Source organism: Plectrocnemia conspersa, unplaced genomic scaffold (genome assembly GCF_051122295.1).
Source record: "Plectrocnemia conspersa isolate PC_06_02 unplaced genomic scaffold, ASM5112229v1 ptg000006l, whole genome shotgun sequence".
NCBI lineage: Eukaryota > Metazoa > Arthropoda > Insecta > Trichoptera > Polycentropodidae > Plectrocnemia > Plectrocnemia conspersa.
This window is the reverse complement of record NW_028277170.1, coordinates 21904712-21919911: the sequence shown is the minus strand read 5'-3', so window position 1 is coordinate 21919911 and position 15200 is coordinate 21904712. Positions and strand designations below refer to the sequence as shown.

General features: G+C 30.1%; 1 protein-coding gene and 1 long non-coding RNA gene across 17 annotated transcripts in view; one reads left to right on the top strand and one right to left on the bottom strand.

Moving 5' to 3' along the window:
* Positions 1-897: 897 nt before the first annotated feature.
* LOC148234522 (uncharacterized) lies at positions 898-9983 on the bottom strand. Of its 14 annotated transcripts, XR_015809877.1 has the most exons (6): positions 4323-4655; positions 3176-4275; positions 2973-3100; positions 2794-2901; positions 1215-1314; positions 898-1153 (listed from the first exon to the last, which is right to left on the bottom strand). It is a non-coding gene; the product is annotated as an uncharacterized LOC148234522 (long non-coding RNA). The 14 variants fall into 14 exon arrangements; XR_015809875.1 differs by lacking the exon at positions 3176-4275 and having other exon boundaries at positions 2792-2901; positions 4596-4658; XR_015809879.1 differs by lacking the exon at positions 3176-4275 and having other exon boundaries at positions 2792-2901; positions 2982-3100; positions 4596-4650.
* The window catches only part of LOC148234521 (uncharacterized), a 175259-nt gene continuing 170039 nt past the window's right edge, over positions 9981-15200 (top strand). For all 3 annotated transcript variants that reach the window (XM_088187468.1, XM_088187467.1, XM_088187469.1), the window contains exon 1: positions 9981-10142. The gene's annotated coding sequence lies outside the window, so the exon portion shown is untranslated. The remainder of the gene's footprint in view (positions 10143-15200) is intronic.

Below are 15200 nucleotides of genomic sequence, written 5' to 3'. Positions count from 1 at the left end.
GTGATACATAGTTTGCAACAATATATCTTAGCAAACAATATTTTTTACAATCATTAGCTTCAAAACATGCACAGTAAAACCTCAATTTTCGGTCAAATGTGAAAATTGTTAAAAACATCCTTAAATGTTACACATGTTTAAGACGAATGAATAGGATTTTGTGGGTTTTTTATTTTACTTTATGTCTACATGTAATTAGTATATTTTCGGAGTGTTTATTTATATATTTTTTTTATCTTACATAAACTTTTTAATACATTTATAGTAAATTCACTGACTTTGTGTAAGCATATGTACATGTGCCGTTTCTTTTATCAATAAAAATGAACTTATTCAGAAAACCAACTTATTATATAACAATTGAGGTTTTACTGTATATAAATTAGTAAAATATAGTATCTAAATTGCTTTGGTCTTAACACTTAAAGTGTCGAAATCCAATTAACAAGCTTTTTGAGGATTCGATCCTACAGCCGGACACATGTTAGCACGCTTTTATGAAACTAGATCTTTAACAAACTCTTACTGAGATCTTTGAGTATTTTAGATTGTAATTATTTCCATTCAAAATTAAATAATAAAAAAATAATTAATAGTTCGAGATTTTGTTAAAAAAAATCTTTTCGAATATCCTAAATATTATTAACAATAGATAACGCTAAATCGATAAAACAATTGTTTTGTGGCCAATCATTCATTCACATTTTCTTTTAGGAAACAGAAAATCTCAACTTGATGCCGTGCTGAAAATGGACCTCTGTTTTTTTTTGTTAATCAAGTTAGTTGGACATTTTCAGCCCATGAGTAATAATTTATTTTTATACTTATGCTCTAGATTGTAGATGTTTTCTAAAATTCGTGTTTAAATATTATTCTTTAAAATAAAATTTTACAATATTTTTCATTAAAGTTTTGTGTATCGAGATTCGAAAATATTTATTTTTATTTAACTAATGACATTATGTTGAAATTAAATGTTTCATATTTAACAACCAGTATGAAAACCTGTATCGGTATCGGCTGAATATTACCACTATGTATGTACATATTTATCTGTGATTAGAATTGTGCATCACTGTTTCAGCGTCTCCAGATTGTCTGTGCAAATAACTCTCTGGATCTAAGCCGCTGGTTTCAGATGCACAATAGCTATCTGAAATATTACATAATATTTTTAAAAATAATATATTTTCAGGTGGATTTCACATACTTACTTTTAAATACATCTATATATTGTTTTACAGCCAAGATACAAATTATATTGTTTCTTGTACAGAAGCAGTTTTCTTGAGTTATTCCAAGTTACTTGATAATCTAAAAAAAATATTTAATAATTAGTGATATTATATATAATACTTACAACTATTTCTATATTAAAATTATTTATAACCAATTTTGGTATTCTTAGACTATTTTTTAAACAAGAGGAACAATTTGTTTTTTGTTTTAAAATTTTTGGGGTTTAGTTATGTTTTGTTGATTTTTTAATAAGCTCTGTGCGTAGTCACAACTAGGCCTGTTCTCCTTGAGGGGCCCAACTCTAGAAAAAATCATAGCAAGAATATATTTATAAAAAAAGTAAAAACCGATCTCAAATAATAGCCAAGTACACCTGGACAGATCTGTCCGGGCTTCGCCACACACGCAAACTGTCTGAACTCGGTCATAAGTCTTATAGGACATCAGATTTACGTGTTTTTAGGTGATTCTGCATTTCAACTAAACAAGCATATTATGAAGTCCTATCCCTACAGTACTAGACTAGAATAACTAATGGCGATTGGCGTCAAAACAAAACAACAGAATCATTGTTTTACTCTGTGGCTTTGGTCACAACTATCATCACCCGCATACAAGGTGTTAAATGCGTTATTTAATTTTGTTAGAATACTGCTAGTTCAATAAAGTGTAATATTGTTTAGTTATAAGGAACAATAGAAATAATTTATGATAGTTTAATTTTGTAAATATAGCTTTGATGACAAATATTTGTATGAAAATCAGATTTTTCGCAAACTGTGCTAGCGCAACGTTAAGAAAAGGAGTCTGAAGTTATAGTAATAATTATATGGCTCATTATAAAGCATTCAGTTGATGTTTTAGATCACCGGCGGATAATGACTATCGGGGGCCCTAAAATAAATATTATATGGCATTGCGCAAAAGTCATTAATCCAACGAAATGGGAATTGATAGAAACTTTAGAAAAAGTATAGACCATCAGTAGTAAATCGCAACGGTCAACCCGACTGCGATAGCTAGGCTGGGCAATATCCGGTCGCCCACGGGCCGAAACTCCCGAGCCTAATGTGACCGTGGGAGGAGACAACGTGATAATATTTACAAACATTAGTCGAATTGATTCCTCGAAGAAGAGGAGTACCAACTAATTATTAAATTGTGCTTTATTTGTAGCTTATACAATTATAAATATAATGTAAGTTATAGTTTTTGTATTTATAAACTAGTTTTACGGTAAAAACAATTTTTAATTGCATTAATAAATTTTCTCAAATATCACTGATTTTGAAAAACTTCAATAATTTGATTATTTCGCTTAAAAATATTATTATATAATAAATAAATAAAATAATATATAAAACATCCTAATAAAAAGAAATGTAAATTGTTCAAGGTGGACGGACACCTTTCATTGACCGTTACGGTATATAAAATGTTATATAATATACTTCTTCAAGATCAGGCTGTCAAATATACATAATTTCATGTTTTAATAATAGGTGAAGTAAAAGGAAATATCGTTTTTTTTATAGTAAGAAAAAATATCTACACCAATGTCAGCTGCACGGTTCGGTGCGGTGTAAGTTGGTCCTGAAAATGACGAGTGAAAGCGTCATGAATTTTCCCATAATTAATTTCCAAAAATTGAATTGTAATAATCTGAAATGAGAAAAAATGTTGTTAAAAGTAGTTGATATTTTTTTAAAAGGTCAGGTGACTTTTGGTCAAACCTGTATTACTTTTGAATTGAATAACTGTAACATGCAAATTATGCTTTGCTGCGTGCACAGATATACTCGACACAACTAAGCTCGGAGCCATAGGCACAAGACAATCATGATTCTAGGCTAATTCTCTTCTGTTTTTGATGATTCAATGGAAGAAGTAAAGTAATTTAGATATTTTTGAAATATACAGTAATCCCCCGACTTACGCAAACTCGAAGTTACACGGTTTTTAAAATTTCAAAAAAAACATTGAATATTGTCTGGAAGAAACTTTGCCTATTTTTTTTCAAAATGAGACAGAAATAACACCAAAAAATAGTAATGTCGCGCATGTGATAAAAGAAGTTATCGATCATGCCAGGTAGTTGACGGTGATGATGTTAAAGAGTTGCTGGAGTCGCATAGTCAGGTGCTGACAATCGACGAGCTTATAGAGATGTGTGAGCTAAGCGACATTGAGGAATCTTACCCTTCAGACCCAGCTGCGCCGCAAAAACAGATGACAATTGCAAGCTTGAGAGAAGGTCTCAGCTCTATTGAAAATGGTTTAAAAATCTTAAAAAGCATAGACCTTAACGAAGAGCGAATTACAACCGCAAAGCAAGGAATAAAAAAATTAGCTTGCTACGAAGAAATTCTGCGAGAAAAAAATAGGGCATTGTGTCATCAAGCGAATTTGTTAGATTTTATGAAAGCATTGAAATAACTTTTTCATGTAACTCAATTATTTTTTGTATAAATAACTGCAATTCTATTAGATATTTTCTTATAAAAAACGGTGTTTTTGTTAGTCTTTGGTCCCAATTAAACAAAGCTCGTATGTATTTATAAGCCCGACTTATGCAATTTTCGTCGGTCCCACCTATCGCGAAACTTCGGGGAATTACTGTACTATATTCATTATCATACGATTGCTGTTTGAGGATAAAAATAAAAAGTATATCGTTCGTGTTGTTTTAACTTATCAAATTCAGAAACACAGGCAAATGATATATAAGAAGAACCGTGGATTTATGGTAAAAGTAAACTAAAACAATTAAAAAGAACATTAAAGCACATCATTTCAGTTAACAATTTTTGAGATTTCAAATAGTATTTTGGAAGTAAAATAATTTTGACTTGTATTGCTGATAATTGTGAAAGAAGGTTAAGTACAATGAAATGTTATGTTAATGTTAAAAAATGAGCTATTTATTTATAATTATTTTAAAGGAAAAATCTGCGAGTTTAACTAAGGTGACCAGACGTCTTACTTTGAGGATTGTCCTCCTTTAAGAAAAATCTGAAATGACATTTTTTTGAGTTCCTGTAGCAATTTACTCTTCTTTGTCCTCTTAAAAAAAATTCGGAGACAAAAAAATTTCAAAATTAGTTTCTTTACCTCCCACAGCAATTTGTATTCCTTTAACAAAAATCTCCAATATGGCCGTTTAATTTTTAGTGTCTTCCTTTGTTATTTTCAAAATCTGATCACATTATATGAGAACATACCAATACTGGTTGATTACCATAACCAAAACCAAAGAATGATGTAAAGATCGTTCGAGTAGACTTATATTATTATATACATTAGCAAGCTTGCAATTTGTTATCTGTTACAGTGGAATGGATTCGGGTTATATTTACTCATTATAAGCTTCGATACTTTGACAGCTCACCGGACAGTTCTCTTAAGTTTTTGGCCATAACAAGCTTTAGAAACGATCTGGTTGTTACTTACATAATTTATAAAACAAGTAAATAATAAATTATGTATTTATTTTGATTTCAAATAAACGTATAATAGAAAACGTTTGTAAATTTTAAAATTAATAAAAAAATATTTTTATTAGGATTTTTTTTATTATTAAAAGGGAAATAAATATTTCCAATAATAAATTATATTATTAATAAATAATAAAAATTAAACATTATTTTTATAAAAATTTTAATCTACGTAAATTAACAAATATTAAATGAGATAGTGTTAATTTAATTTTGATTTGACAGCGCACGTTTGTTTTTTTGGATGTAACACACTTTTAGTCATTAATTATTTAATATTAAAATACCTAATTAATAATTAGCGTTTGTTATAATTAAAACATTTTATTTTGTGCTACAGATAAATATAATAATTAACCACTGTTGCAAAATATTTATTAAAAACAGAATTATAGAAAATATTACATTTGATATTAATTTTTATAATATTAAACATATTTAATTGTTGTCAAGTGTTTTTGCAATACACAAATGACTATATAGTGCCCTACTTATAGGCTTGTCTTCAATTCTGAAAAAATTCCAAATTTAAAGTTTTTGAACCACTTATTAAATTGACGAACCAGTAAAACTTAACCATAAACGGCACAAATGTTTTTGGCTGCTGTGGTTTCCGATTTTTTTTGTGAAATTTATACAGGATACAAGTGCGTAAAAACACTTTACTCAGGACGAAATCTTCCATTGAAACTTTATGTGTTTTTGTTATTGTTATGTTCGTAACGCACTCTCCAAATGTTAATCTAAACACTACCAAAAGATGTGACCCAATTGACAAATAACTCACAACTGACTGTCAAAGTTATACAGTATAAAAAGTCCTTTCTTTTGGATACCCCTAATAAATAAATTGGGCATAATAAATAAATAAATAGTCTCTACAGACCAATGGTCGGTCAGATCTTTTGTAGTGGACAATTGTCATTTGGCCAAAAGTCCGTGGAACTATTTGACGATTAGCAGGATGTGAGTAATTTATTGAGTATATAAATATATCATTTCTAATACAAATTTCTACTAAGAAAGGCTTATAGATAAGCTCAATCGTTTGATAGATATTTTGGTAACGGGAGGTGACGGGTGGCAATTAGACACAGTGTTTTTTATTGAAAAGTTTACATGTTGTTTATATAAATATATAATGAACGATGCGCGGGGCCCGCATCGGTGTGCGAGCCCGCCAGAGTCGACAAGAAAAGAGAATCCGTCCAGTGTTACAAGTGCCACCAAGTTTTGGCCATAATAAAATCTAAATTAATACATACATTATATAAATAGGACCCCTGCAATATCAGGCAATTTTAAATTACCCATGAGCATTGCATTTTAAAAAATAACGGTGGAATTCTAAAGTAAAATCTTTATTTTTATTATCTTGTGGATGACGTTTCTTTGTTGATAAAAAAGAACAATTGAGAGACACTGTTAAAGATAATTCACATACGTATATTAAGACTCTAGCAATAAATGAGAAACAAACTAATTTAACTCAAATTACCTTACCAACTGATACGAAAAATGTATGCTAAATTAAATTAATTTGCACTACAAATTTTATTTTATTTCTATAATAAAATGACAGCTCATAACCTCTATAAAAAATATAAACAATGACTCCCGACATTGTATTATGATCGCACGCAAAGAGTGACTATTATTTTATTTATTTATGCCTCGCCCGCTTGCCGCAAGAAAGTTTTATGATGTATGAAAAAAATGGGATACCCTACTTTAGGGTACTTTATAGCTCGCAGCTTAAAGTAATATCGATAGATTTTCGAAACTATCATCAGAAACGTGAAAAGTGTTTATTTGAGTACACACTATCTCGATAATACAATCAGCAAAATGTGTACCGATACAAATGCAGATACGATCCGTACTCCCTTTTGTAGAGATATCTGAGGCTTACACTGAATCCTCTCCAACAACGATGAGTATTTCGCTTTGTTTTGTGTCTTTTGTTTATGCTATTTGTATAAACAATAGACTTATTCGTTGTCATCTCATTGAGAGAATACTAACACATCACAGGTTGAAACACCAAGGACCGAACCTGTTCTAACATAAACAACTCTGCTTTTATTTTTAATGATACATTATAAAATTAAGATTAATTAGCGCAACGTGCGAATCTCTCGCTAGGCCCCTTTCGTTTTTCCCAATTAGGCGGATTTTTCTCACGGGCGCACAATGGAGAAGACTATCTGTGAGATCTTTCCGAGACGCTCTGAGGAGGTTGGCACGTCGAGTCAAGTTGACCCGAAACGCCAGGTTAAACCGGTCTAAGCACGGGTCGGTGAAAGCAAAACGTTATTCTGTTGTGTGGTGTTAAATGTCAAGGACGACCACTTTTGCTGAATATACTGTTTTAGCGTAGGAGGAAATTGCACCCTTGAAACCTTCGGAGTGGCCGGTCTATATGCTACATATACATATGCACGTTTCAAGGATCAGCTGATAACTTCACGAATGGTTTTGTACTGACACGGTCCATAGTGGTTGTTTTAATATATTTTTACATTAAAACTGGTCTTTATGACCAACAATTATTTTATAATTTATGTTTTAAACACAATGTTCACCCATTGCCGTACAAAAGTTTTCTGTTATACACTACACAACCAAAAATAGCGAATGAGTTTCAGTAATAACAACTAGACCAGTTCGAAGGACTTACTCCTCTTTAGCTGTCTTTTTAAGTTGTCCATATTGAGGAGTTTGCTGCCTTGATGTTGACGTGCTGTTGGAGCCTCGTTTCATGTCTAGCAGCAAAACGTTTTTTTATTATTTCTATAGCTACTTATGTTGGTGTTATATATTTTATTTATTTATTTTCTTGGTTTTCTGTGCCGTCCTGTGTTAAAATTTCATTGGGTTTGAAGACTTCCTCAAGGTGGATTTTATTTGTTATCTCTCGCTAAATCTGCATTTATCGTTTTGATTGGTGGCATATGGGTCTTTTTAACATTTTCGTTGCTTTCCATAAATACTATTCTATATCTAAATCTATTGTTAAATTATTCAGGTAATTATTTATTTATTATTCCTATAATTTCTGAAATTTTCGTTTTAATTGTTGTGCTTTATTGTTTAAATAGTTTTACCCTAACGTTCTCTGGTTTGATGCTATATTCTCATCTTTTACCAGATTGCTTATCTCGTTTGTGTAGTTATTGCTTACTGCCTTATGGGTGAGTACTTTAGTACTGTTCCAAACTGATTTTTGTAGGTCCTTAAAGTAGTATTCGGCTTCTTTCTCGAGTTGTTTTGTTTTTAATTGAACATCTGTTGTTTCAATGTTGTTTTTCAGTGCTTTCCCAATCTGTCGTTGTGTTGGTAAGAGTTGCTCTAATTTCTCTCTTAATTATTCTTTCACTAAATGTCAAAATCACTGCTGAATGATCAGAACTGTTTAAGGATCAGTAGGCTAATACAGTATATTGATATACCAGTTGTATGAAAGCTACAATTTAATTCCCTTATTGTATTTCTAAGTTCTTTGCCTTTTATAGTAGTTAATCTTAATACCTAGACTGTGTGTTTGGCATTAAAATCTCCTCCCACAATGTATCTTTCACCGATATCTTTTAGGAGGCTCAAATATATTTTTTTGTGGCTTAATAATAAATATTAAAGTACCTGAATTTATTTGTATATAGGCGTACAATAGCAAAACAATTAGTTTTTAAAGTATAAGTAGGTATATATCGACTGAAAATGTTTTTTTTTATTTTTCATGAAGCTGAAACCGAAACAGAATTCTATTGCTAAGAATATAGTTTATTTCAATATCATTTTAGTGGTTGAATTTTTTTTATTTCGGTACGAATGTTCTGCTTGAGTTACTGAATTGTTTTAGGTTTTTTGGTATATACCAGACCCTTCAAGTTGTGAAGTTAGAGGTCGTCAAACCTGATAAATGAGATTTTTTTTGTATTATTACTTTTGTTGGGGAATAGATCATTTAATAATATATGTATTGTAGTAATAATCTCGTTAGGTCTAATTAAGTAAAACTATGGATTGAAATACCGGTATTGATGCAGAAATTGCCTATCAGTACTACTGGTATTACAAAATGAATCATCCTATTTGTTAAAAACGATATCTACAAATACGACGATGCCCAAATTGCTTTAAAGCAAAATTCTTAGTAGTCTTATAAATGTGACGATTAGACTTTGCTTTTTACACAAAAATCAATAGCACATACTTTTTAATGTAAACATTATCAGTGTAGCAATATTTGGTTTAACCATTTGAATGCCATACATTTTTTCATATTATGTAAGAATTGCCAAAAATGAATAAAACGGGGATATAAAAAAAGCACAATATTGCAGTATTATGATTAGAGACAAATGGATCATCACGCACAGGACAAAATAGCGTCGATAAAAAATCGCAAAAAAAGGCGGCGCCACAGCAAAACAGCGCAACGTATATATAAAAAAATAAAAACACGAACATATAAAAATATAAAACATTTAAAACAGGAATAATGTATATATTAAATTCAATAAAAAATATTTTTATCCTATTGTATCTATTATTTATTTTTTTAATTTATTTCGCTATTATATGTATGTACTAAAATGTTTTGCCACAAACATAAAAATGATTGTTTACGTATAAATTAAATTCAGCACATTGCATTGTATATGTATATTTTGATATTAAATTTTTAAATAATGACTTTTGTCAACAAAAGTAACATATTGTATTAATTTTCAATTGTTTTTTTTTTCAAATTTTCAACGATTTTTTGTTAGTTCTAATATTTTTCCTGTCATCCATTGTTGCTTTTTGACTGTTTTTTTCATTCGAGGCATTTCTTTTCAATATGTATATAGTATTTAAATTAAAATCAGTATATATACTTTTAGTCATGACCTCGTAGTTAGTAAATAGTAAATAAACGTACCCGCTGTTGAATATTTAAAATATCACTCCTGCATACAATCACCTGGAGGAAATCCCTAAAGAGCAACTTAAAGACGGGCGCTTCCTTCCTGCGGTCATTCGTTTCCGGCCGCGTCGGGGTCACCACTGACCTGCATGGCGAAAGCCGAGCCTCTTCTTGGCTAATCGAGGGGTCACGGACGTTGGGTGAGAACCCGAGACAGGAAGCAAGGAGCGAGGCAAGCGTGACGGGCACAATGGAGCCGGTGCCCTCAGGCCGGATGCGGGCCTAGGAGGGGGCCCCGCGTGGGGCCCCCGGGCCGCGGCCCCACACAACAAAGTAGTGACTGACTAGCACGCGTCGCACGCAGGCGCCGCGGTTTAGAGTAGCGGGAAAAGTTGCTAAAAAAGTTTTTGCGTACGTGTGTGTGGATGAAAAAGTGATTCAGTGATTCAGTGGTGAAGTTGAGTTCAACAGTGAAAGTGATTTGTATACGAGTTCAGGTAATTAAATCAATATACTAAATAGATTAGATTTTTTTAATACGTTTATTTAAATAATTATTGGCTTATAAACATATTAATGTTTACAATTTGTTATTAGCTAAAATAATACATTAGTGATTATAATTTAAGGAAAAAATTAAAAAACATTTTACAATTTAAGTAAAAGAAAAATATGAATATAGATAAAAAAACAATAAATTAGGAAATTATTTGAGTACTTGAATAGCTGTTCTTAACCTCTAAAGCGATATGTGCTTGTATTCAAATTTATGTTTGTTTTGATCGTAGTCACCAATGAGTTAGTGTTCTTTCGCGAATTATTTTTATATTATTTTCTAGTATTAAAATGACAGTGTTCTTTAATTTAATATGCGACGCGAATAAAGTTGCAAATCGTAAATACGTAAATAGTCAACTTTACAGGGGGTGAAAAATTAATTTACAGATTTACATACGTTCTTTTTTTGGATTTTTATAATATTATATTTCACAATTTATTCATAAGAAAGTTTTTTCATACTTAACTAGTATCTATGTATATAAGACGATATTGGATATCATGTTGTAACGTTGTTCCACTGTATGACAGAAAAAATCTATCATTTATAGCGTTTGTCCAAAACTTATCTAGTAATAAATAATTTTAAAACTAAATATAACAGTGGTATTTTAAAAAGATTTAATAAAAAATTTAGACAAAAATTAGAAATTAAAAACGTTTCATTTTTTTATATTAAATAATTTTTCATTTGTCGGTAGATATTTTGCCAACTCTAGTTTTTTTTTATTATATATTTTCAAAAAGTTGGTTCAAATCGCAGAATCACTCATATAACGTTCAATCAAAATCTCAATTCAGACTTACAATTGTTGATATTTTATGGCTAACATATTAGCCCAACGAAAAAACACTGTCATTTTAATACTAGAAAATATTTAATAAAATGAGCGCGTTAACTATAAAAAATATTATTTAATTTATAAACAATTATTAAGACCTATCTAGAGTCGCTGAGAGCCCTGGGAAAACAATGATTCCGGGCCTCATGACAAAAATAGCGTTTTATATATTTTTAACATCATAATATAATTTCTTGAATAAATAATAATAGGCACGAGTTTTATGCTACAAATAAATATGTAAATTAGCCACCGTTGCGACATATTTTCTGAGATCATATTTTAATTAGGCATTAATAATTATTAAAAATATCTACTGATAATTAGTCGTGTTTTCTTTGCTGCTCAGTGTTGCCATATAATGAATTTTCAGTCCAGGTTAATAGCAATAAAAACGTGACATCGCGGTAAAAACGTTCGATTATTAAGCGTTTGTAATAAAACTTCTTATAACAATATTACTTGTAAGAATCAAATAAAGCACTTCTAAACCGAATTATGTCTAATAGAAGAACGCAAAAAACAATTATCCCTCCTCAGAAGTAAAAAATTCACGCCAAAAGCAATAAAATCGTGTCGGTGCCGTCGCAGTGGGAACGCTCGTTACCGAGCGTTCCCACTGCGACGGCACCGACACGATTTTATTGCTTTTGACGTGAATTTTTGACTTCTGAGAAGGGATAATTGTTTTTGCGCTCTCCTATTGACCAAAATTCGGTTTTAATATACTTCAACCAATACTCTCATATCAGAATTACATAGTAATATTGATTATAATAGATAGCATATTTTTAAAACATAGTGTAATTTCAAAATGGAGACCAACTATGGAGTAATATATGAGATGCGATTTTTATCTGTATTTCTCATATTTGTAACATCGTTTTATTTAATTAATTGAGCATGAATTAAAGTAAGGCAATATAATTTGCCAAGCGTTCCCACTGTGACGGCGCCGACACGATTTTATTGCTTTTGTCGTGAATTTTTGACTTCTGAGAAGTGATAATTGTTTTTGCGCTCTCCTATTGACCAAAATTCGGTTTGAATATATAATGAAATTTATTTAAATGAATAAGGAATATTTTATTGACTAATGGGGCTATAATATATTAGAATAACACACGCTTTATTTCAAATTAGGGTTGTTTTATAAAAATCATGGTACATGAAAAAACAAGTGAGAACGATATATACTATAAATGTATCAGATTTATGATCCATTATCTCTTTTCCTGTCATACTAGAGTTAATCTGGAAAGTTCGAAAATTATTCGAAATAGTTATCATAGCCATTTTTATTAAAAATTTAATTTTTGCGAATGTTTTTAAATCTTTTTATATTTTAAACCGCTGCATAAGAAAAGGGGGGGTCCATGCAAAAAGTTTTTGATTTATTTTTAAAGAAACACTGTGATCTGGAAGTGATTAAACATTTTCTTTAAAATTTTACATTAGTTATTTTTTTAAAGCAGGTCTTTATTGTAATTATGTGCATTATGATAGAGACATAACAAGACTTTTATAAATATTTTTGCCACAAAGATACTTATACATACCATTTTAACAGAAAATATTTTTATGATGCGCAGTTTTATCAAAGGTTTGGGTTCTGAATTATAATTAATTATAAAGTGAAAAATAATATTTTTATTATTATTAAAATGATAGAACTACATTAAAGGAATATTAACGCTGTGAAAAGCGTTTAACCCTTTCACCGCGGCTGATATTTTGGCATGCCATTTCGAAATTTGTTAACCTATTCATGTGATATTTTTTTTAAATATTATGGTTCAATAAATTCAAGTGATTTACAGCCTTAAATTTTATGACACTTAATAACCATACTATTAGATTCAAATATTTATGGCACCTTTATGTGCCCAATGAGTACTGGATGACTTCTATAGAAGCCATCAGCGGTGTAAGGGTTAAAAATCAAAACATGTATAATTATATAGCATCGCTATTGTCCATATCCCGACGGAATTTTTTAAGCTGAAATACACCCGTAGATTTTTATGCACTTCTCCAAAATTCGCGATAAAACGTAAAGGATGCTCTGCTTCATTATACGGAGCGCGTGTGACTTCAATAATTTATTGACGATTCGCGCTCCGTACGATACGTTAGTTCGTAGCGTCCTTAAAGGAGTACGAATCGATTATTTTGTTAAGAGAGATACAATTTATTGCATTCTTGGCACAGTGTCTATTCAATGAAGCAATATTTAAATTTTCTAAAATACGTCAATGCTCAGCGACTTTTGGCTGCGAGTTGTAGAGTGCTCTAGAGAGTCGCGTTCGCGACCTTTATCCTTAACCAAGACGCCAGCGACTTGAAACGCTTCTTTGTATGAGCTATCTAGCATTTTAATGAGCTTGCCAAATAGGCATTTTTTGGCGATAGCTATGAAGAGCTGGAAAAAATGTAGGATGGTGCTATTCTATTAAATTTTAGTTATGCAAAAATTTTTTTCAAGTTTATTTTTATAAATATTGTTTGTATTTTGGCCATGATAATTTTGTATAAAAATAGCAAAATTTCAAAAATATTGCCTCATTAAAACTGTGTGTATGTAGAAGTAATACAAATTAATGAATAAAAATCAGAAAATTTTCAGATTATTTGTAATAAATATAAATATTAAAAATTATATTTTTTTTGCTAGTCTACAGTATTTGTGGCAAAACAATAATCATATAAAAATAACATATACACACGATCAAAACTGCAATGACGTAATTATGTATGTATATATAATTCATTACTATGATAAAAAAGCGATGCGTTTTTGTACGAATACTTGCTTTTATTTACACAACTTTTTATGGTAGTATAAATAATGATTATGCACCATGAACAATCATAAAAATATGATTTGATAATATACGTTAATTTGTACTAAACATTCGTTGCAGGAAGAACCAAATTTAAAAGCCTTAATTAGTTCAATATTAGGTTGATTTATATTTGTGGCAAAAATATACTTTTAAAATTAGTGAATTTATACCTAAAAAATATTAATTAAATGAATTATTAAATCATCTTTAGCTAGATTTAGTCAGATTTTATTAGAAAAAAACATAGATGTATTTAATAAAATAACGTTCACATCAAATATTTGCATTTCACACGTCATTTTGTATATTCTGGGGTGACGTAATCCATCAGCAAAATTCCAGCGGTAGAACGCACCTGCGATTCGCAATATAAAAAAAAAACATTTTAAAATATATTTATATATTTATAAAATCAATAATAAAAAAGTATAATAATATTTTAATGCTTTTTTATAAACATACATACAAATTGTGGTGTATTACATAGGATATTTATATAAATAAATTTTAGTAGATTTTTTTATGTGCTACTCACGTAATACATTGCCATAATAATTTTATAAAACGGCATTACCGCATTGCTAAAATATTTTTGTTGTATATTGGATTAGTAGAGAGAAGAGATAAATATTATTATTTTTTTTAACCGAATTTCTTTTTACTTTGTGACGATATGTATTGCATTTCATTTCAATTCTTTATTTACAAAACACAATCTTTAAAATAATAAACATTAAAGCTTCATTATATATAGTTGAGATACTATGTAGTTTCATAATGAACATTGCCTGTAAATAACTACTTTTATATACATATACATACACCTAATAGGTTGTTAATTTATATTACTTTTATTGGTGATAAATCAGTTAATTAAGCACGTCGCCCGTTTACATATAAACGTGTAGCGAGTAAATATAATATTTTATAATAGAAAAGTTTACTGTTTAGCGCGTGGGTGTGTTGTGTTTACACCCACACTAATAAATCGGTTTTGACCTCAGACAACTAAACGGCAGGGCCGCATTCCAATTTTTGGCTTCAATCGATGCGTAAAAATAACTGTAAATAATACCATAACATCTCACAGGTTCACGGATAACCACTAATATTATGTTCGAGCTTCGGGCGATACGATAAAGAAAAGGTTAATGCGACAAGTGTGTCCCGAAAGATCGCTGTGAAATTTTCGATAGTTTTAGATTTAGATAAGATATCGTCAGAAGTACTGCCATTATGATTCAAAATAACGATCTTTAATTATAAATAATTTAGTAGAATTACGTTTCCCAAATGCGATTAGAAATAT